This window comes from Danio rerio, chromosome 4, assembly GCF_052040795.2.
Source record: "Danio rerio strain M-AB ecotype USA chromosome 4, GRCz13ab, whole genome shotgun sequence".
Taxonomy (NCBI): domain Eukaryota; kingdom Metazoa; phylum Chordata; class Actinopteri; order Cypriniformes; family Danionidae; genus Danio; species Danio rerio.
The window spans coordinates 71,688,474-71,708,750 of record NC_141024.2 but is presented as its reverse complement, the minus strand read 5'-3'; the positions used below and the strand labels follow the sequence as shown (position 1 = coordinate 71,708,750).

The window sequence follows — 20,277 nt, the reverse complement described above, 5'->3', positions numbered from 1 at the left end:
TCGCGTGGGCGCAGTAGGCAGCGCATCAGTCTCATAATCTGAAGGTCGTGAGTTCGAGCCTCACACGGGGCAGGGTGGTACCTTTTGGCACACGGAAGCGCTCAGATGACTGGGCAGCATTTTTTATCCCCTTCCGTGTTGTTCATGCTTCCTGGGGGCAAAAGAGGCAACAGCTCCTCTGGAGGCATGGGGGCGTGAAGTTCAAAGAACATTACCTGAGTCTGAAGCAATGATGGTAAGATGCTCCCATTCCTGTCACGTTGTCGCTTGACGTTCGGAATGGATCTATCAAATGTCATGAATTAACAGTGTGTGAGGAATTCACGAAAAGTTCTGCAAGTCCCATTACCTTAAAAATCAACGGCATCCCAGGACATTCCACTACAGGGCATTCCAAGACAGTTCTTTAAATCCCCTTTCGGTGCACTTGCATTAAAGCCCTCGTCCATTGTTTTGTTCACATGCTTCTCCGAGTTGCTGTTGACAATGCCTTGATCACAAATGCCTTTAAACTTACAGTCTTAAGTGCCCATAAAGGCTGCCAGGGACACTGCTACGCTGCATGAACTTTGGCGCAAAGAGATTGATGCGCTGCTTTGTCAGTGTTATTGTCTCACTCAGACATGGTGCCAGAGAGTTAAAGACTTAATCCTGAACTCATAGCCAAAGATCACGTTTGTCACAAATGGGAATCGAACCCACACCTCCAGAGGAGGCTGTGACCTGACCACAGCGATTTAGACTGCTCAGCCATCCAGACATGTTTACCTGGTCCAACCTGTCTCCTAGGAGACACACTGCAGCACCGTGATATGGAAGCTAGTGTTTCACAGTTTGAACAGTTCTAGCAGTCTGCCTCGTTGGCGCAGTAGGCAGCGCGTCAGTCTCATAATCTGAAGGTCGTGAGTTCGAGCCTCACATGGGGCAGGGTGGTATCTTTTAGCACACGGGAGCGCTTAGATGACTGGGCGGCATTTTTTATCCCCTTCCGTGTGGTTCATGTTTCCTGGGGGCAAAAGAGGCTACAGCTCCTCTGGAGGCATGGTGGCGTGAAGTTCAAAGAACATTACCTGAGTCTGAAGCAATGATGGTAAGATGCTCCCATTCCTGTCACGTTGTCGCTTGGCGTTCGGAGTGGATCTATCAAATGTCATGAATTAACAGTGTGTGAGGAATTCACGAAAAGTTCTGCAAATCCCATTACCTTAAAAATCAACGGCATCCCAGGACATTCCACTACAGGGCATTCCAAGACAGTTCTTTGGATCCCCTTTCGGTGCACTTGCATTAAAGCCCCCGTCCATTGTTTTGTTCACATGCTTCTCCGAGTTGCTGTTGACAATGCCTTGATCACAAATGCCTTTAAACTTACAGTCTTAAGTGCCCATAAAGGCTGCCAGGGACACTGCTACGCTGCATGAACTTTGGCGCAAAGAGATTGATGCGCTGCTTTGTCAGTGTTATTGTCTCACTCAGACATGGTGCCAGAGAGTTAAAGACTTAATCCTGAACTCATACCCAAAGATCACGTTTGTCACAAATGGGAATCGAACCCACACCTCCAGAGGAGGCTGTGACCTGACCACAGCAATTTAGACTGCTCAGCCATCCAGACATGTTTACCTGGTCCAAGCTGTCTCCTAGGAGACACACTACAGCACCGTGATATGAAAGCTGGTGATTTACAGTTTGCACAGTTCTAGCAGTCTGCCTCGTTGGCGCAGTAGGCAGCGCGTCAGTCTCATAATCTGAAGGTCGTGAGTTCGAGCCTCACACGGGGCAGGGTGATACTTTTTGGCGCACGGAAGCGCTCAGATGACTGGGCAGCATTTTTTATCCCCTTCCGTGTGGTTAATGCTTCCTGGGGGCAAAAGAGGCAACAGCTCCTCTGGAGGCATGGGGGCGTGAAGTTCAAAGAACATTACCTGAGTCTGAAGCAATGATGGTAAGATGCTCCCATTCCTGTCACGTTGTCGCTTGTCGTTCGGAGTGGATCTATCAAATGTCATGAATTAACAGTGTGTGAGGAATTCACGAAAAGTTCTGCAAATCCCATTACCTTAAAAATCAACGGCATCCCAGGACATTCCACTACAGGGCATTCCAGGACAGTTCTTTGGATCCCCTTTCGGTGCACTTGCATTAAAGCCCCCGTCCATTGTTTTGTTCACATGCTTCTCCGAGTTGCTGTTGACAATGCCTTGATCACAAATGCCTTTAAACTTACAGTCTTAAGTGCCCATAAAGGCTGCCAGGGACACTGCTACGCTGCATGAACTTTGGCGCAAAGAGATTGATGCGCTGCTTTGTCAGTGTTATTGTCTCACTCAGACATTGTGCCAGAGAGTTAAAGACTTAATCCTGAACTCATAGCCAAAGATCACGTTTGTCACAAATGGGAATCGAACCCACACCTCCAGAGGAGGCTGTGACCTGACCACAGCGATTTAGACTGCTCAGCCATCCAGACATGTTTACCTGGTCCAACCTGTCTCCTAGGAGACACACTGCAGCACCGTGATATGGTAGCTAGTGTTTCACAGTTTGAACAGTTCTAGCAGTCTGCCTCGTTGGCGCAGTAGGCAGTGCGTCAGTCTCATAATCTGAAGGTCATGAGTTCGAGCCTCACATGGGGCAGGGTGGTATCTTTTAGCACACGGGAGTGCTTAGATGACTGGGCGGCATTTTTTATCCCCTTCCGTGTGGTTCATGTTTCCTGGGGGCAAAAGAGGCTACAGCTCCTCTGGAGGCATGGTGGCGTGAAGTTTAAAGAACATTACCTGAATCTGAAGCAATGATGGTAAGATGCTCCCATTCCTGTCACGTTGTCGCTTGGCGTTCGGAGTGGATCTATCAAATGTCATGAATTTACAGTGTGTGAGGAATTCACGAAAAGTTCTGCAAATCCCATTACCTTAAAAATCAACGGCATCCCAGGACATTCCACTACAGGGCATTCCAAGACAGTTCTTTGGATCCCCTTTCGGTGCACTTGCATTAAAGCCCCCGTCCATTGTTTTGTTCACATGCTTCTCCGAGTTGCTGTTGACAATGCCTTGATCACAAAAGCCTTTAAACTTACAGTCTTAAGTGCCCATAAAGGCTGCCAGGGACACTGCTATGCTGCATGAACTTTGGCGCAAAGAGATTGATGCGCTGCTTTGTCAGTGTTATTGTCTCACTCAGACATGGTGCCAGAGAGTTAAAGACTTAATCCTGAACTCATACCCAAAGATCCCGTTTGTCACAAATGGGAATCGAACCCACACCTCCAGAGGAGGCTGTGACCTGACCACAGCAATTTAGACTGCTCAGCCATCCAGACATGTTTACCTGGTCCAAGCTGTCTCCTAGGAGACACACTACAGCACCGTGATATGAAAGCTGGTGATTTACAGTTTGCACTGTTCTAGCAGTCTGTCGCGTGGGCGCAGTAGGCAGCGCATCAGTCTCATAATCTGAAGGTCGTGAGTTCGAGCCTCACATGGGGCAGGGTGGTATCTTTTAGCACACGGGAGTGCTTAGATGACTGGGCGGCATTTTTTATCCCCTTCCGTGTGGTTCATGTTTCCTGGGGGCAAAAGAGGCTACAGCTCCTCTGGAGGCATGGTGGCGTGAAGTTTAAAGAACATTACCTGAATCTGAAGCAATGATGGTAAGATGCTCCCATTCCTGTCACGTTGTCGCTTGGCGTTCGGAGTGGATCTATCAAATGTCATGAATTTACAGTGTGTGAGGAATTCACGAAAAGTTCTGCAAATCCCATTACCTTAAAAATCAACGGCATCCCAGGACATTCCACTACAGGGCATTCCAAGACAGTTCTTTGGATCCCCTTTCGGTGCACTTGCATTAAAGCCCCCGTCCATTGTTTTGTTCACATGCTTCTCCGAGTTGCTGTTGACAATGCCTTGATCACAAAAGCCTTTAAACTTACAGTCTTAAGTGCCCATAAAGGCTGCCAGGGACACTGCTATGCTGCATGAACTTTGGCGCAAAGAGATTGATGCGCTGCTTTGTCAGTGTTATTGTCTCACTCAGACATGGTGCCAGAGAGTTAAAGACTTAATCCTGAACTCATACCCAAAGATCCCGTTTGTCACAAATGGGAATCGAACCCACACCTCCAGAGGAGGCTGTGACCTGACCACAGCAATTTAGACTGCTCAGCCATCCAGACATGTTTACCTGGTCCAAGCTGTCTCCTAGGAGACACACTACAGCACCGTGATATGAAAGCTGGTGATTTACAGTTTGCACTGTTCTAGCAGTCTGTCGCGTGGGCGCAGTAGGCAGCGCATCAGTCTCATAATCTGAAGGTCGTGAGTTCGAGCCTCACACGGGGCAGGGTGGTACCTTTTGGCACACGGAAGCGCTCAGATGACTGGGCAGCATTTTTTATCCCCTTCCGTGTTGTTCATGCTTCCTGGGGGCAAAAGAGGCAACAGCTCCTCTGGAGGCATGGGGGCGTGAAGTTCAAAGAACATTACCTGAGTCTGAAGCAATGATGGTAAGATGCTCCCATTCCTGTCACGTTGTCGCTTGACGTTCGGAATGGATCTATCAAATGTCATGAATTAACAGTGTGTGAGGAATTCACGAAAAGTTCTGCAAGTCCCATTACCTTAAAAATCAACGGCATCCCAGGACATTCCACTACAGGGCATTCCAAGACAGTTCTTTAAATCCCCTTTCGGTGCACTTGCATTAAAGCCCTCGTCCATTGTTTTGTTCACATGCTTCTCCGAGTTGCTGTTGACAATGCCTTGATCACAAATGCCTTTAAACTTACAGTCTTAAGTGCCCATAAAGGCTGCCAGGGACACTGCTACGCTGCATGAACTTTGGCGCAAAGAGATTGATGCGCTGCTTTGTCAGTGTTATTGTCTCACTCAGACATTGTGCCAGAGAGTTAAAGACTTAATCCTGAACTCATAGCCAAAGATCACGTTTGTCACAAATGGGAATCGAACCCACACCTCCAGAGGAGGCTGTGACCTGACCACAGCGATTTAGACTGCTCAGCCATCCAGACATGTTTACCTGGTCCAACCTGTCTCCTAGGAGACACACTGCAGCACCGTGATATGGTAGCTAGTGTTTCACAGTTTGAACAGTTCTAGCAGTCTGCCTCGTTGGCGCAGTAGGCAGTGCGTCAGTCTCATAATCTGAAGGTCGTGAGTTCGAGCCTCACATGGGGCAGGGTGATATCTTTTAGCGCACGGGAGTGCTTAGATGACTGGGCGGCATTTTTTATCCCCTTCCGTGTGGTTCATGTTTCCTGGGGGCAAAAGAGGCTACAGCTCCTCTGGAGGCATGGTGGCGTGAAGTTCAAAGAACATTACCTGAATCTGAAGCAATGATGGTAAGATGCTCCCATTCCTGTCACGTTGTCGCTTGGCGTTCGGAGTGGATCCATCAAATGTCATGAATTAACAGTGTGTGAGGAATTCACGAAAAGTTCTGCAAATCCCATTACCTTAAAAATCAACGGCATCCCAGGACATTCCACTACAGGGCATTCCAGGACAGTTCTTTGGATCCCCTTTCGGTGCACTTGCATTAAAGCCCCCGTCCATTGTTTTGTTCACATGCTTCTCCGAGTTGCTGTTGACAATGCCTTGATCACAAATGCCTTTAAACTTACAGTCTTAAGTGCCCATAAAGGCTGCCAGGGACACTGCTACGCTGCATGAACTTTGGCGCAAAGAGATTGATGCGCTGCTTTGTCAGTGTTATTGTCTCACTCAGACATTGTGCCAGAGAGTTAAAGACTTAATCCTGAACTCATAGCCAAAGATCACGTTTGTCACAAATGGGAATCGAACCCACACCTCCAGAGGAGGCTGTGACCTGACCACAGCGATTTAGACTGCTCAGCCATCCAGACATGTTTACCTGGTCCAACCTGTCTCCTAGGAGACACACTGCAGCACCGTGATATGGTAGCTAGTGTTTCACAGTTTGAACAGTTCTAGCAGTCTGCCTCGTTGGCGCAGTAGGCAGTGCGTCAGTCTCATAATCTGAAGGTCGTGAGTTCGAGCCTCACATGGGGCAGGGTGGTATCTTTTAGCACACGGGAGTGCTTAGATGACTGGGCGGCATTTTTTATCCCCTTCCGTGTGGTTCATGTTTCCTGGGGGCAAAAGAGGCTACAGCTCCTCTGGAGGCATGGTGGCGTGAAGTTCAAAGAACATTACCTGAATCTGAAGCAATGATGGTAAGATGCTCCCATTCCTGTCACGTTGTCGCTTGGCGTTCGGAGTGGATCTATCAAATGTCATGAATTTACAGTGTGTGAGGAATTCACGAAAAGTTCTGCAAATCCCATTACCTTAAAAATCAACGGCATCCCAGGACATTCCACTACAGGGCATTCCAAGACAGTTCTTTGGATCCCCTTTCGGTGCACTTGCATTAAAGCCCCCGTCCATTGTTTTGTTCACATGCTTCTCCGAGTTGCTGTTGACAATGCCTTGATCACAAAAGCCTTTAAACTTACAGTCTTAAGTGCCCATAAAGGCTGCCAGGGACACTGCTATGCTGCATGAACTTTGGCGCAAAGAGATTGATGCGCTGCTTTGTCAGTGTTATTGTCTCACTCAGACATGGTGCCAGAGAGTTAAAGACTTAATCCTGAACTCATACCCAAAGATCCCGTTTGTCACAAATGGGAATCGAACCCACACCTCCAGAGGAGGCTGTGACCTGACCACAGCAATTTAGACTGCTCAGCCATCCAGACATGTTTACCTGGTCCAAGCTGTCTCCTAGGAGACACACTACAGCACCGTGATATGAAAGCTGGTGATTTACAGTTTGCACTGTTCTAGCAGTCTGTCGCGTGGGCGCAGTAGGCAGCGCATCAGTCTCATAATCTGAAGGTCGTGAGTTCGAGCCTCACACGGGGCAGGGTGGTACCTTTTGGCACACGGAAGCGCTCAGATGACTGGGCAGCATTTTTTATCCCCTTCCGTGTTGTTCATGCTTCCTGGGGGCAAAAGAGGCAACAGCTCCTCTGGAGGCATGGGGGCGTGAAGTTCAAAGAACATTACCTGAGTCTGAAGCAATGATGGTAAGATGCTCCCATTCCTGTCACGTTGTCGCTTGACGTTCGGAATGGATCTATCAAATGTCATGAATTAACAGTGTGTGAGGAATTCACAAAAAGTTCTGCAAGTCCCATTACCTTAAAAATCAACGGCATCCCAGGACATTCCACTACAGGGCATTCCAAGACAGTTCTTTAAATCCCCTTTCGGTGCACTTGCATTAAAGCCCTCGTCCATTGTTTTGTTCACATGCTTCTCCGAGTTGCTGTTGACAATGCCTTGATCACAAATGCCTTTAAACTTACAGTCTTAAGTGCCCATAAAGGCTGCCAGGGACACTGCTACGCTGCATGAACTTTGGCGCAAAGAGATTGATGCGCTGCTTTGTCAGTGTTATTGTCTCACTCAGACATGGTGCCAGAGAGTTAAAGACTTAATCCTGAACTCATACCCAAAGATCCCGTTTGTCACAAATGGGAATCGAACCCACACCTCCAGAGGAGGCTGTGACCTGACCACAGCAATTTAGACTGCTCAGCCATCCAGACATGTTTACCTGGTCCAAGCTGTCTCCTAGGAGACACACTACAGCACCGTGATATGAAAGCTGGTGATTTACAGTTTGCACTGTTCTAGCAGTCTGTCGCGTGGGCGCAGTAGGCAGCGCATCAGTCTCATAATCTGAAGGTCGTGAGTTCGAGCCTCACACGGGGCAGGGTGGTACCTTTTGGCACACGGAAGCGCTCAGATGACTGGGCAGCATTTTTTATCCCCTTCCGTGTTGTTCATGCTTCCTGGGGGCAAAAGAGGCAACAGCTCCTCTGGAGGCATGGGGGCGTGAAGTTCAAAGAACATTACCTGAGTCTGAAGCAATGATGGTAAGATGCTCCCATTCCTGTCACGTTGTCGCTTGACGTTCGGAATGGATCTATCAAATGTCATGAATTAACAGTGTGTGAGGAATTCACGAAAAGTTCTGCAAGTCCCATTACCTTAAAAATCAACGGCATCCCAGGACATTCCACTACAGGGCATTCCAAGACAGTTCTTTAAATCCCCTTTCGGTGCACTTGCATTAAAGCCCTCGTCCATTGTTTTGTTCACATGCTTCTCCGAGTTGCTGTTGACAATGCCTTGATCACAAATGCCTTTAAACTTACAGTCTTAAGTGCCCATAAAGGCTGCCAGGGACACTGCTACGCTGCATGAACTTTGGCGCAAAGAGATTGATGCGCTGCTTTGTCAGTGTTATTGTCTCACTCAGACATGGTGCCAGAGAGTTAAAGACTTAATCCTGAACTCATAGCCAAAGATCACGTTTGTCACAAATGGGAATCGAACCCACACCTCCAGAGGAGGCTGTGACCTGACCACAGCGATTTAGACTGCTCAGCCATCCAGACATGTTTACCTGGTCCAACCTGTCTCCTAGGAGACACACTGCAGCACCGTGATATGGAAGCTAGTGTTTCACAGTTTGAACAGTTCTAGCAGTCTGCCTCGTTGGCGCAGTAGGCAGCGCGTCAGTCTCATAATCTGAAGGTCGTGAGTTCGAGCCTCACATGGGGCAGGGTGGTATCTTTTAGCACACGGGAGCGCTTAGATGACTGGGCGGCATTTTTTATCCCCTTCCGTGTGGTTCATGTTTCCTGGGGGCAAAAGAGGCTACAGCTCCTCTGGAGGCATGGTGGCGTGAAGTTCAAAGAACATTACCTGAGTCTGAAGCAATGATGGTAAGATGCTCCCATTCCTGTCACGTTGTCGCTTGGCGTTCGGAGTGGATCTATCAAATGTCATGAATTAACAGTGTGTGAGGAATTCACGAAAAGTTCTGCAAATCCCATTACCTTAAAAATCAACGGCATCCCAGGACATTCCACTACAGGGCATTCCAAGACAGTTCTTTGGATCCCCTTTCGGTGCACTTGCATTAAAGCCCCCGTCCATTGTTTTGTTCACATGCTTCTCCGAGTTGCTGTTGACAATGCCTTGATCACAAATGCCTTTAAACTTACAGTCTTAAGTGCCCATAAAGGCTGCCAGGGACACTGCTTCGCTGCATGAACTTTGGCGCAAAGAGATTGATGCGCTGCTTTGTCAGTGTTATTGTCTCACTCAGACATGGTGCCAGAGAGTTAAAGACTTAATCCTGAACTCATACCCAAAGATCACGTTTGTCAAAAACAGGAATCCAACCCAAACCTCCAGAGCAGTCTACGATCTGACCACAGCGATTCAGACAGCTCAACCACCCGGACATGTTTACCTGGTCCGTTGTCTCCCAGGAGCCCCACCACAGCACCGTGACATGGAAGCTGGTCTTTCACAGTTTGCACATTTTCAGCAGTCTGCCTTGTTGGCGCAGTAGGCAGCGCGTCAGTCTCATAATCTGAAGGTTGTGAGTTCGAGCCTCACACGGGGCAGGGTGATAACTTTTGTCACACGGGAGTGCTCAGATGACTGGGTGGCATTTTTTATCCCCTTCCGTGTGGTTCATGTTTCCTGGGGGCAAAAGAGGCTACAGCTCCTCTGGAGGCATGGTGGCGTGAAGTTCAAAGAACATTACCTGAATCTGAAGCAATGATGGTAAGATGCTCCCATTCCTGTCACGTTGTCGCTTGGCGTTCGGAGTGGATCCATCAAATGTCATGAATTAACAGTGTGTGAGGAATTCACGAAAAGTTCTGCAAATCCCATTACCTTAAAAATCAACGGCATCCCAGGACATTCCACTACAGGGCATTCCAGGACAGTTCTTTGGATCCCCTTTCGGTGCACTTGCATTAAAGCCCCCGTCCATTGTTTTGTTCACATGCTTCTCCGAGTTGCTGTTGACAATGCCTTGATCACAAATGCCTTTAAACTTACAGTCTTAAGTGCCCATAAAGGCTGCCAGGGACACTGCTACGCTGCATGAACTTTGGCGCAAAGAGATTGATGCGCTGCTTTGTCAGTGTTATTGTCTCACTCAGACATTGTGCCAGAGAGTTAAAGACTTAATCCTGAACTCATAGCCAAAGATCACGTTTGTCACAAATGGGAATCGAACCCACACCTCCAGAGGAGGCTGTGACCTGACCACAGCGATTTAGACTGCTCAGCCATCCAGACATGTTTACCTGGTCCAACCTGTCTCCTAGGAGACACACTGCAGCACCGTGATATGGTAGCTAGTGTTTCACAGTTTGAACAGTTCTAGCAGTCTGCCTCGTTGGCGCAGTAGGCAGTGCGTCAGTCTCATAATCTGAAGGTCGTGAGTTCGAGCCTCACATGGGGCAGGGTGGTATCTTTTAGCACACGGGAGTGCTTAGATGACTGGGCGGCATTTTTTATCCCCTTCCGTGTGGTTCATGTTTCCTGGGGGCAAAAGAGGCTACAGCTCCTCTGGAGGCATGGTGGCGTGAAGTTCAAAGAACATTACCTGAATCTGAAGCAATGATGGTAAGATGCTCCCATTCCTGTCACGTTGTCGCTTGGCGTTCGGAGTGGATCTATCAAATGTCATGAATTTACAGTGTGTGAGGAATTCACGAAAAGTTCTGCAAATCCCATTACCTTAAAAATCAACGGCATCCCAGGACATTCCACTACAGGGCATTCCAAGACAGTTCTTTGGATCCCCTTTCGGTGCACTTGCATTAAAGCCCCCGTCCATTGTTTTGTTCACATGCTTCTCCGAGTTGCTGTTGACAATGCCTTGATCACAAAAGCCTTTAAACTTACAGTCTTAAGTGCCCATAAAGGCTGCCAGGGACACTGCTATGCTGCATGAACTTTGGCGCAAAGAGATTGATGCGCTGCTTTGTCAGTGTTATTGTCTCACTCAGACATGGTGCCAGAGAGTTAAAGACTTAATCCTGAACTCATACCCAAAGATCCCGTTTGTCACAAATGGGAATCGAACCCACACCTCCAGAGGAGGCTGTGACCTGACCACAGCAATTTAGACTGCTCAGCCATCCAGACATGTTTACCTGGTCCAAGCTGTCTCCTAGGAGACACACTACAGCACCGTGATATGAAAGCTGGTGATTTACAGTTTGCACTGTTCTAGCAGTCTGTCGCGTGGGCGCAGTAGGCAGCGCATCAGTCTCATAATCTGAAGGTCGTGAGTTCGAGCCTCACACGGGGCAGGGTGGTACCTTTTGGCACACGGAAGCGCTCAGATGACTGGGCAGCATTTTTTATCCCCTTCCGTGTTGTTCATGCTTCCTGGGGGCAAAAGAGGCAACAGCTCCTCTGGAGGCATGGGGGCGTGAAGTTCAAAGAACATTACCTGAGTCTGAAGCAATGATGGTAAGATGCTCCCATTCCTGTCACGTTGTCGCTTGACGTTCGGAATGGATCTATCAAATGTCATGAATTAACAGTGTGTGAGGAATTCACAAAAAGTTCTGCAAGTCCCATTACCTTAAAAATCAACGGCATCCCAGGACATTCCACTACAGGGCATTCCAAGACAGTTCTTTAAATCCCCTTTCGGTGCACTTGCATTAAAGCCCTCGTCCATTGTTTTGTTCACATGCTTCTCCGAGTTGCTGTTGACAATGCCTTGATCACAAATGCCTTTAAACTTACAGTCTTAAGTGCCCATAAAGGCTGCCAGGGACACTGCTACGCTGCATGAACTTTGGCGCAAAGAGATTGATGCGCTGCTTTGTCAGTGTTATTGTCTCACTCAGACATGGTGCCAGAGAGTTAAAGACTTAATCCTGAACTCATACCCAAAGATCCCGTTTGTCACAAATGGGAATCGAACCCACACCTCCAGAGGAGGCTGTGACCTGACCACAGCAATTTAGACTGCTCAGCCATCCAGACATGTTTACCTGGTCCAAGCTGTCTCCTAGGAGACACACTACAGCACCGTGATATGAAAGCTGGTGATTTACAGTTTGCACTGTTCTAGCAGTCTGTCGCGTGGGCGCAGTAGGCAGCGCATCAGTCTCATAATCTGAAGGTCGTGAGTTCGAGCCTCACACGGGGCAGGGTGGTACCTTTTGGCACACGGAAGCGCTCAGATGACTGGGCAGCATTTTTTATCCCCTTCCGTGTTGTTCATGCTTCCTGGGGGCAAAAGAGGCAACAGCTCCTCTGGAGGCATGGGGGCGTGAAGTTCAAAGAACATTACCTGAGTCTGAAGCAATGATGGTAAGATGCTCCCATTCCTGTCACGTTGTCGCTTGACGTTCGGAATGGATCTATCAAATGTCATGAATTAACAGTGTGTGAGGAATTCACGAAAAGTTCTGCAAGTCCCATTACCTTAAAAATCAACGGCATCCCAGGACATTCCACTACAGGGCATTCCAAGACAGTTCTTTAAATCCCCTTTCGGTGCACTTGCATTAAAGCCCTCGTCCATTGTTTTGTTCACATGCTTCTCCGAGTTGCTGTTGACAATGCCTTGATCACAAATGCCTTTAAACTTACAGTCTTAAGTGCCCATAAAGGCTGCCAGGGACACTGCTACGCTGCATGAACTTTGGCGCAAAGAGATTGATGCGCTGCTTTGTCAGTGTTATTGTCTCACTCAGACATGGTGCCAGAGAGTTAAAGACTTAATCCTGAACTCATAGCCAAAGATCACGTTTGTCACAAATGGGAATCGAACCCACACCTCCAGAGGAGGCTGTGACCTGACCACAGCGATTTAGACTGCTCAGCCATCCAGACATGTTTACCTGGTCCAACCTGTCTCCTAGGAGACACACTGCAGCACCGTGATATGGAAGCTAGTGTTTCACAGTTTGAACAGTTCTAGCAGTCTGCCTCGTTGGCGCAGTAGGCAGCGCGTCAGTCTCATAATCTGAAGGTCGTGAGTTCGAGCCTCACATGGGGCAGGGTGGTATCTTTTAGCACACGGGAGCGCTTAGATGACTGGGCGGCATTTTTTATCCCCTTCCGTGTGGTTCATGTTTCCTGGGGGCAAAAGAGGCTACAGCTCCTCTGGAGGCATGGTGGCGTGAAGTTCAAAGAACATTACCTGAGTCTGAAGCAATGATGGTAAGATGCTCCCATTCCTGTCACGTTGTCGCTTGGCGTTCGGAGTGGATCTATCAAATGTCATGAATTAACAGTGTGTGAGGAATTCACGAAAAGTTCTGCAAATCCCATTACCTTAAAAATCAACGGCATCCCAGGACATTCCACTACAGGGCATTCCAAGACAGTTCTTTGGATCCCCTTTCGGTGCACTTGCATTAAAGCCCCCGTCCATTGTTTTGTTCACATGCTTCTCCGAGTTGCTGTTGACAATGCCTTGATCACAAATGCCTTTAAACTTACAGTCTTAAGTGCCCATAAAGGCTGCCAGGGACACTGCTTCGCTGCATGAACTTTGGCGCAAAGAGATTGATGCGCTGCTTTGTCAGTGTTATTGTCTCACTCAGACATGGTGCCAGAGAGTTAAAGACTTAATCCTGAACTCATACCCAAAGATCACGTTTGTCAAAAACAGGAATCCAACCCAAACCTCCAGAGCAGTCTACGATCTGACCACAGCGATTCAGACAGCTCAACCACCCGGACATGTTTACCTGGTCCGTTGTCTCCCAGGAGCCCCACCACAGCACCGTGACATGGAAGCTGGTCTTTCACAGTTTGCACATTTTCAGCAGTCTGCCTTGTTGGCGCAGTAGGCAGCGCGTCAGTCTCATAATCTGAAGGTTGTGAGTTCGAGCCTCACACGGGGCAGGGTGATAACTTTTGTCACACGGGAGTGCTCAGATGACTGGGTGGCATTTTTTATCCCCTTCTGTGTGGTTCATGCTTCCTGGGGGCAAAAGAGGCTACAGCTCCTCTGGAGGCATGCTGGCGTGAAGTTCAAAGAACATTACCTGAGTCTGAAGCAATGATGGTAAGATGCTCCCATTCCTGTCTTGTTGTCGCTTGACGTTCGGAGTGGGTCTATCAAATGTCATGAATTAACAGTGTGCGAGGAATTCACGAAAAGTTCTGCAATTCCCATTACCTTAAAAATCAACGGCATCCCAGGACATTCCACTACAGGGCATTCCAAGACAGTTCTTTGGATCCCCTTTCGGTGCACTTGCATTAAAGCCCTCGTCCATTGTTTTGTTCACATGCTTCTCCGAGTTGCTGTTGACAATGCCTTGATCACAAATGCCTTTAAACTTACAGTCTTAAGTGCCCATAAAGGCTGCCAGAGACACTGCTACGCTGCATGAACTTTGGCGCAAAGAGATTGATGCGCTGCTTTGTCAGTGTTATTGTCTCACTCTGACATGGTGCCAGAGAGTAAAAGACTTAATCCTAAACTCATAGCCAAAGATTACTTTTGTCAAAAACAGGAATCAAACCCACACCTCCAGAGCAGGATACGACCTGACCACAGCGATTCAGACCACTGAACCATCCGGACATATTTATCTGGTCCAAGTTGTCTCCTAGGAGCCCCACCACAGCACCGTGACATGGAAGCTAGTGTTTCACAGTTTGCACAGTTTCAGCAGTCTGTCACATTGGCAGAGTAGGCAGCGCGTCAGTCTCATAATCTGAAGGTCGTGAGTTCGAGCCTCACACGGGGCAGGGTGGTTCCTTTTAGCACACGGGAGCGCTTAGATGACTGGGTGGCATTTTTACCCCCTTCCGTGTAGTTCATGCTTCCTGGGGGCAAAAGAGGCTACAGCTCCTCTGGAGGCCTGGTGGCGTGAAGTTCAAAGTACATTTCCTGAGTCTGAAGCAATGATGGTAAGATGCTCCCATTCCTGTCTTGTTGTCGCTTGACGTTCGGAGTGGGTCTATCAAATGTCATGAATTAACAGTGTGCGAGGATTTCACGAAAAGTCCTGCAAACCCCATTACCTTAAAAATCTACGGCATCCCAGGACATTCCACTACAGGGCATTCCAAGACAGTTCTTTTGATCCCCTTTCGGTGCACTTGCATTAAAGCCCTCGTCCATTGTTTTGTTCACATGCTTCTCCGAGTTGCTGTTGACAATGCCTTCATCACAAATGCCTTTAAACGTACAGTCTAAAATGCCTATTAAGGCTGCCAGAGACACTGCTACGCTGCATGAACTTTGGCGCAAAGAGATTGATGCGCTGCTTTGTCAGTGTTATTGTCTCACTCTGACATGGTGCCAGAGAGTAAAAGACTTAATCCTGAACTCATAGCCAAAGATCACGTTTGTCAAAAACAGGAATCAAACCCACACAACCAGAGCAGGCTGCGACCAGACCACAGCAATTCAGACCGCTCAGCCATCCGGATATGTTTACTTGGTCCAAGCTGTCTCCTAGGAGCCACACCGCAGCAACGTGATATGGAAGCTGGCGTTTCACAGTTTCAGCAGCCAGCCTCGGTGGCGCAGTAGGCAGCGCGTCAGTCTCATAATCTGAAGGTCGTGAGTTCCAACCTCACATGGTGCAGGGTGGTACCTTTTGGCACACAGGAGCGCTCAGATGACTCGGCGCCATTTTTTATCCCCTTGCGTGTGGTTCATGCTTCCTGGGGGCAAAAGAGGCTACAGCTCCTCTGGAGGCATGGTGGCGTGAAGTTCAAAGAACATTTCCTAAGTCTGAAGCAATGATGGGAAGATGCTCCCATTCCTGTCACAATGTCGCTTGACGTTCGGAGTGGATCTATCAAATGTCATGAATTAACAGTGTGTGAGGAATTCATGAAAAGTCCTGCAAATACCATTACCTTAAAAATCAACGGCATCGCAGGACATTCCACAACAGGGCATTCCAAGACAGTTCTTTTGATCCCCTTTCGGTGCACTTGCATTAAAGCCCCCGTCCATTGTTTTGTTCACATGCTTCTCCGAGTTACTGTTGACATGCGTTGATCACAAACACCTTGAAACTTACAGTCTAAAGTGCCCATTAAGGCTGCCAGGGACACTGCTACGCTGCATGAACTTTGGCGCAAAGAAATTGATGCGCTGCTTTGTCATTGTTATTGTCTCACTCAGACATGGTGCCAGAGAGTTAAAGACTTAATCCTGAACTCATAGCCAAATATGACGTTTGTCACAAATGGGAATCGAACCCACACCTCCAGAACAAACTGTGACCTGACCACAGCGACTTAGACCGCTCGGCCAGGCTAACATGTTTACCTGGCCCAAACTGTCTCCTAGGAGCCACACCGCAGCACCGTGATATGGAAGCTGGTGTTTCACAGTTTGCACAGTTTCAGCAGTCTGCCTCGTTGGCTCTGTAGGCAGCGCGTCAGTCTCATAATCTGAAGGTTGTGAGTTTGAGCCTCACATGGGTTAGGGTGGTACCTTGCGGCACACGGGAGCGCTTAGATGACTGGTCAGCATTTTTTATCCCCTTCCGTGTGGTTCATGCTTCCTGGGGGCAAAAGAGGCTACAGCTCCTCTGGAGGCCTGGTGGCGTGAAGTTCAAAGAACATTTCCTGAGTCTGAAGCAATGATGGTAAGATGCTTCCATTCCTGTCACGTTGTCACTTGACGTTCGGAGTGGATCTATCAAATGTCATGAATTAACAGTGTGCGAGGATTTCACGAAAAGTCCTGCAAATCCCATTACCTTAAAAATCTACGGCATCCCAGGACATTCCACTAAAGGGCATTCCAAGACAGTTCTTTGGATCCCCTTTCGGTGCACTTGGATTTCAGCCCTCGTCCATTGTTTTGTTCACATGCTTCTCCGAGTTGCTGTTGACAATGTCTTGATCACAAACGCCTTTAAACTTACAGTCTAAAGTGCCCATTAAGGCTGCCAGGCACACTGCTTCGCTGCATGAACTTTGGCGCAAAGAGATTGATGCGCTGCTTTGTCAGTGTTATTGTCTCACTCGGACATGGTGCCAGAGAGTTAAAGACTTAATCCTGAACTTATAGCCAAAGATCACGTTTGTCAGAAATGGTAATCGAACCCACACCTCCAGAGGAGGCTGCAACTTGACTGCAGCGATTTAGACCTCTCGTCCATCCTGACAAGTTTACCTGGTCCAAGCTGTCTCCTAGGAGCCACACCGCAGCAGAGTGATATGGAAGCTGGTGTTTCACAGTTTGCACAGTTCTAGCAGTCTGCCTTGTTGGCGCAGTAGGCCTTCAGTCTCATAATCTGAAGGTCGTGAGTTCGAGCCTCACACGGGGCAGGGTGGTACCATTTGGCACACGGGAGCGCTTAGATGACTGGGTTGCATTTATTATCCCCTTCCGTGTGGTTCATGCTTCCTGGGGGCAAAAGAGGCTACAGCTCCTCTGGAGGCCTAGTGGTGTTAAGTTCAAAGAACATTTCCTGAGTCTGAAGGAATGATGGTAAGATGCTCCCATTCCTGTCACGTAGTCGCTTTACGTTCGGAGTGGATCTGTCAAATATCATGAATTAACAGTGTGCAAGGATTTCACGAAAAGTACTGCAAACCCCATTACCTTAAAAATCAACGGCATCCCAGGACATTCCACTACAGGGCATTCCAAGACAGTTCTTTTGATCCCCTTTCGGTGCACTTGCATTAAAGCCCCCGTCCATTGTTTTGTTCACATGCTTCTCCGAGTTGCTGTTGACAATGCCTTGATCACAAATGCCTTAAAACCTACAGTCTAAAGTGCCCATTAAAGGGTCACAAAACACCAAAACACATTTTTTGAGCTGTTGACAGTCGTATTTGTGTCCCACACTGCTAAAAACACTTTTAGGACACATATATTTCACTAAAAAGTGTAAATTGGCTGTTTTTGCGTTATTTCCAGCAAATTCATACTTTCGGTTTGAAACAAATTTTTGAAGCTGCGTCACGGTCATGACATAATAGCGTGTATTCCAGCGTGCAGACTGGACGTCTGTGCCAGAGTGTGTCTTATTACGTCTTACATTGTGCTGCATTGATGCATGAGTAAAGCTTGGTTCAAACCAATCAGCGCACTCTATTGTGCAACTTCATTAATATTCATTACTGTCACAGTGTTTAGACGACAGATACGCCACGTTGTGTTGGCAAAACAAGCGTGAAGTGTTACTTTTATAGTTTGCTGCAGTTAAGTTTTGTTTTCACTTTCTCTCTGTGAGAGCGCAGCTGGAGTCACGTGTGGATTAACATTGTACGCGACGCTCGACAACAATAACTTACGTGTCTAAGGAGGATTATTGTTTACCTGAGAGCTGTTCTCATCTGCAAACGCTGAGATCCTGATTCGCTTGTAGTCTTCTCTTAATAAAGACGCGGCTCTAGTTGCTGGTGATTGTCCTGTCTCTACAGATTTGGTAAGTGAGCGACCAGCGCTCTTTGTTTATTCAGTTTGTTCATATCGAACAAACTATGTCACTGAGTGTAAACGTGTGAGCCCCACAACCAAACTTTAACCTCGTGTAGGATTTTCACCTCATTTTGTGACCGTAATAACAAATGCGGCTTTCTGACGCTACCTGCCGAGTGCATCTAAGTTTCCGGGAAATGCTGAGGTTTTTTTCTCTCATTTGCCGTGCGGTATCAAACATTGCATGAAAAATACACACTTAGAGCAGTTCCTCGAATCAAATATCTCGTTAGTCGCGAGCGACGTGAATGGCTTCCCTGAATGAAAGAGCCAAACTGCAGTTAAAGTCCACCATTTAATAATTTGGCAAATAATTCGACTACAGATGTCCATGTAAACACAGTCACTTTCTCCCCTGTTGTGTGTGTGTTTTGACTCTGAAACACAGCGCGCCCAAATAGACACTCCCACACCATCCCACTTCAGTTCCTCCGACACTCCCCCTAAACAGAGCTGGACACGCCCACTTTTCAGACTTTTTCCAAAGTAGAGGTGTGAAAACACCCTGCTGAAACTAGGCGGTTTCATGGCCCTTTAAGGCTGCCAGGGACATTGCTACGCTGCATAAAGTTTGGCACAAAGAGATTGATGCGGCGCTTTGTCAGTGTTATTGTCTCACTCGGACATGGTGCCAGAGAGTTAAAAACTTGAGCCTGAATGCATAACCAAAGATTAGGTTTATCAGAAGTAGGATTCAAACCCATGCCACCAGCAGAGACTGCAAACTGAACACAGCGCCTTGGACCGATCGGCCATCTTAACATGTTTACCTGGCCCAAGCTGTCTCCCAGGACCCACACCGCAGCAATTTGACATGGAAGCTGGTGTTTCACAGTTTGCCCAGGGCCAACTGTCTGCCTTGTTGGTGCAGTAGGCAGCTAGTCAATCTAATAATCTGAAGGTGGGCAGTATGAGCCTCACACAGTGTTGGGCAAGCTACTTGAAAAATGTAGTGAGCTAAGCTATTAGCTACTCTACTTAAAATGTAGCTTAACTACACTAAAAGCTACCCTCTGGGAAATGTAGCAAGCTAAGCTAAAAGCTGCTTGCCTACATCTAAGCTATTTTTGCAATTTTTAATTTTAAATCGTAGCAACTTAAAGGGTCACGAAACACCAAAACACATTTTTTGAGCTGTTGACAGTCGTATATGTGTCCCACACTGCTAAAAACACTATTAGGACACCTATATTTCACTAAAAAGTGTAAATTGGTTGTTTTTGCGTTATTTCAAGCAAATTCGTACTTCCTGTTTGAAACGAATTTTTGAAGCTGCGTCACGGCCATGACATAATAGCGTTGTATTCCAGCGTGCAGACTGGACGTCTGTGCCAGAGTGTGTCTTATTACGTCTTACAGTGTGTTGCATTAATGCATGAGTAAGGCTTGGTTCAAACCAATCAGCGCGCTCTATTGTGCAACTTCATTAATATTCATTGCTGTCAGAGTGTAGACGGCAGAGACGCCACGTTGTGTTGGCAAAACAAGCGTGAAGTGTTGCTTTTATAGTTTGCTGCAGTTAAGTTTTGTTTTCATTTTCTCTCTGTGAGAGCGCAGACTCACGTGTGGATTAACGGTGTACGCGACGCTCGACAACAATAACTTACGTGTCTAAGGAGGAACATTGTTTACCTGAGATCTGTTCTCATCTGCAAACGCTGAGATCCGGATTCGCTTTAGTCTCCTCTTGATAAAGACGCGGCTTTAGTTGCTGGTGATTGTCCTGTCTCTACAGATTTGGTAAGTGAGCGACCAGTGCTCTTTGTTTATTCAGTTCGTATTTTATTCGTATCAAACAAACTATTGCACCAGTGTAAACAAGTTAGCACTACAACCAAACTATAACCTCGTGTTGGATTTTGTGACCGGAATAACACACGCGGCTTTCTGACGCTACCTGCCGTGTGCATCTAAGTTTCCGGGAAATGTGGAAGTTTTTTTTCTCTCATTCGCCGTGCGGTA

General features: G+C 47.6%; 1 protein-coding gene and 9 non-coding genes across 11 annotated transcripts in view; 9 read left to right on the top strand and 1 right to left on the bottom strand.

Moving 5' to 3' along the window:
* The window catches only part of myrfl (myelin regulatory factor like), a 250,410-nt gene that overhangs the window by 177,314 nt on the left and 52,819 nt on the right, over window positions 1–20,277 (bottom strand). The gene's annotated exons all lie outside the window — the stretch shown is intronic.
* Window positions 855–927, top strand: trnam-cau (transfer RNA methionine (anticodon CAU)). Its single transcript has one exon. It is a non-coding gene; the product is annotated as a tRNA-Met (tRNA).
* Window positions 1,710–1,782, top strand: trnam-cau (transfer RNA methionine (anticodon CAU)). Its single transcript has one exon. It is a non-coding gene; the product is annotated as a tRNA-Met (tRNA).
* Window positions 5,130–5,202, top strand: trnam-cau (transfer RNA methionine (anticodon CAU)). The gene has a single exon. It is a non-coding gene; the product is annotated as a tRNA-Met (tRNA).
* Window positions 5,985–6,057, top strand: trnam-cau (transfer RNA methionine (anticodon CAU)). Its single transcript has one exon. It is a non-coding gene; the product is annotated as a tRNA-Met (tRNA).
* On the top strand, window positions 8,550–8,622 carry trnam-cau (transfer RNA methionine (anticodon CAU)). The gene has a single exon. It is a non-coding gene; the product is annotated as a tRNA-Met (tRNA).
* On the top strand, window positions 9,403–9,475 carry trnam-cau (transfer RNA methionine (anticodon CAU)). Its single transcript has one exon. It is a non-coding gene; the product is annotated as a tRNA-Met (tRNA).
* Window positions 10,258–10,330, top strand: trnam-cau (transfer RNA methionine (anticodon CAU)). The gene has a single exon. It is a non-coding gene; the product is annotated as a tRNA-Met (tRNA).
* On the top strand, window positions 12,823–12,895 carry trnam-cau (transfer RNA methionine (anticodon CAU)). Its single transcript has one exon. It is a non-coding gene; the product is annotated as a tRNA-Met (tRNA).
* trnam-cau (transfer RNA methionine (anticodon CAU)) lies at window positions 13,676–13,748 on the top strand. The gene has a single exon. It is a non-coding gene; the product is annotated as a tRNA-Met (tRNA).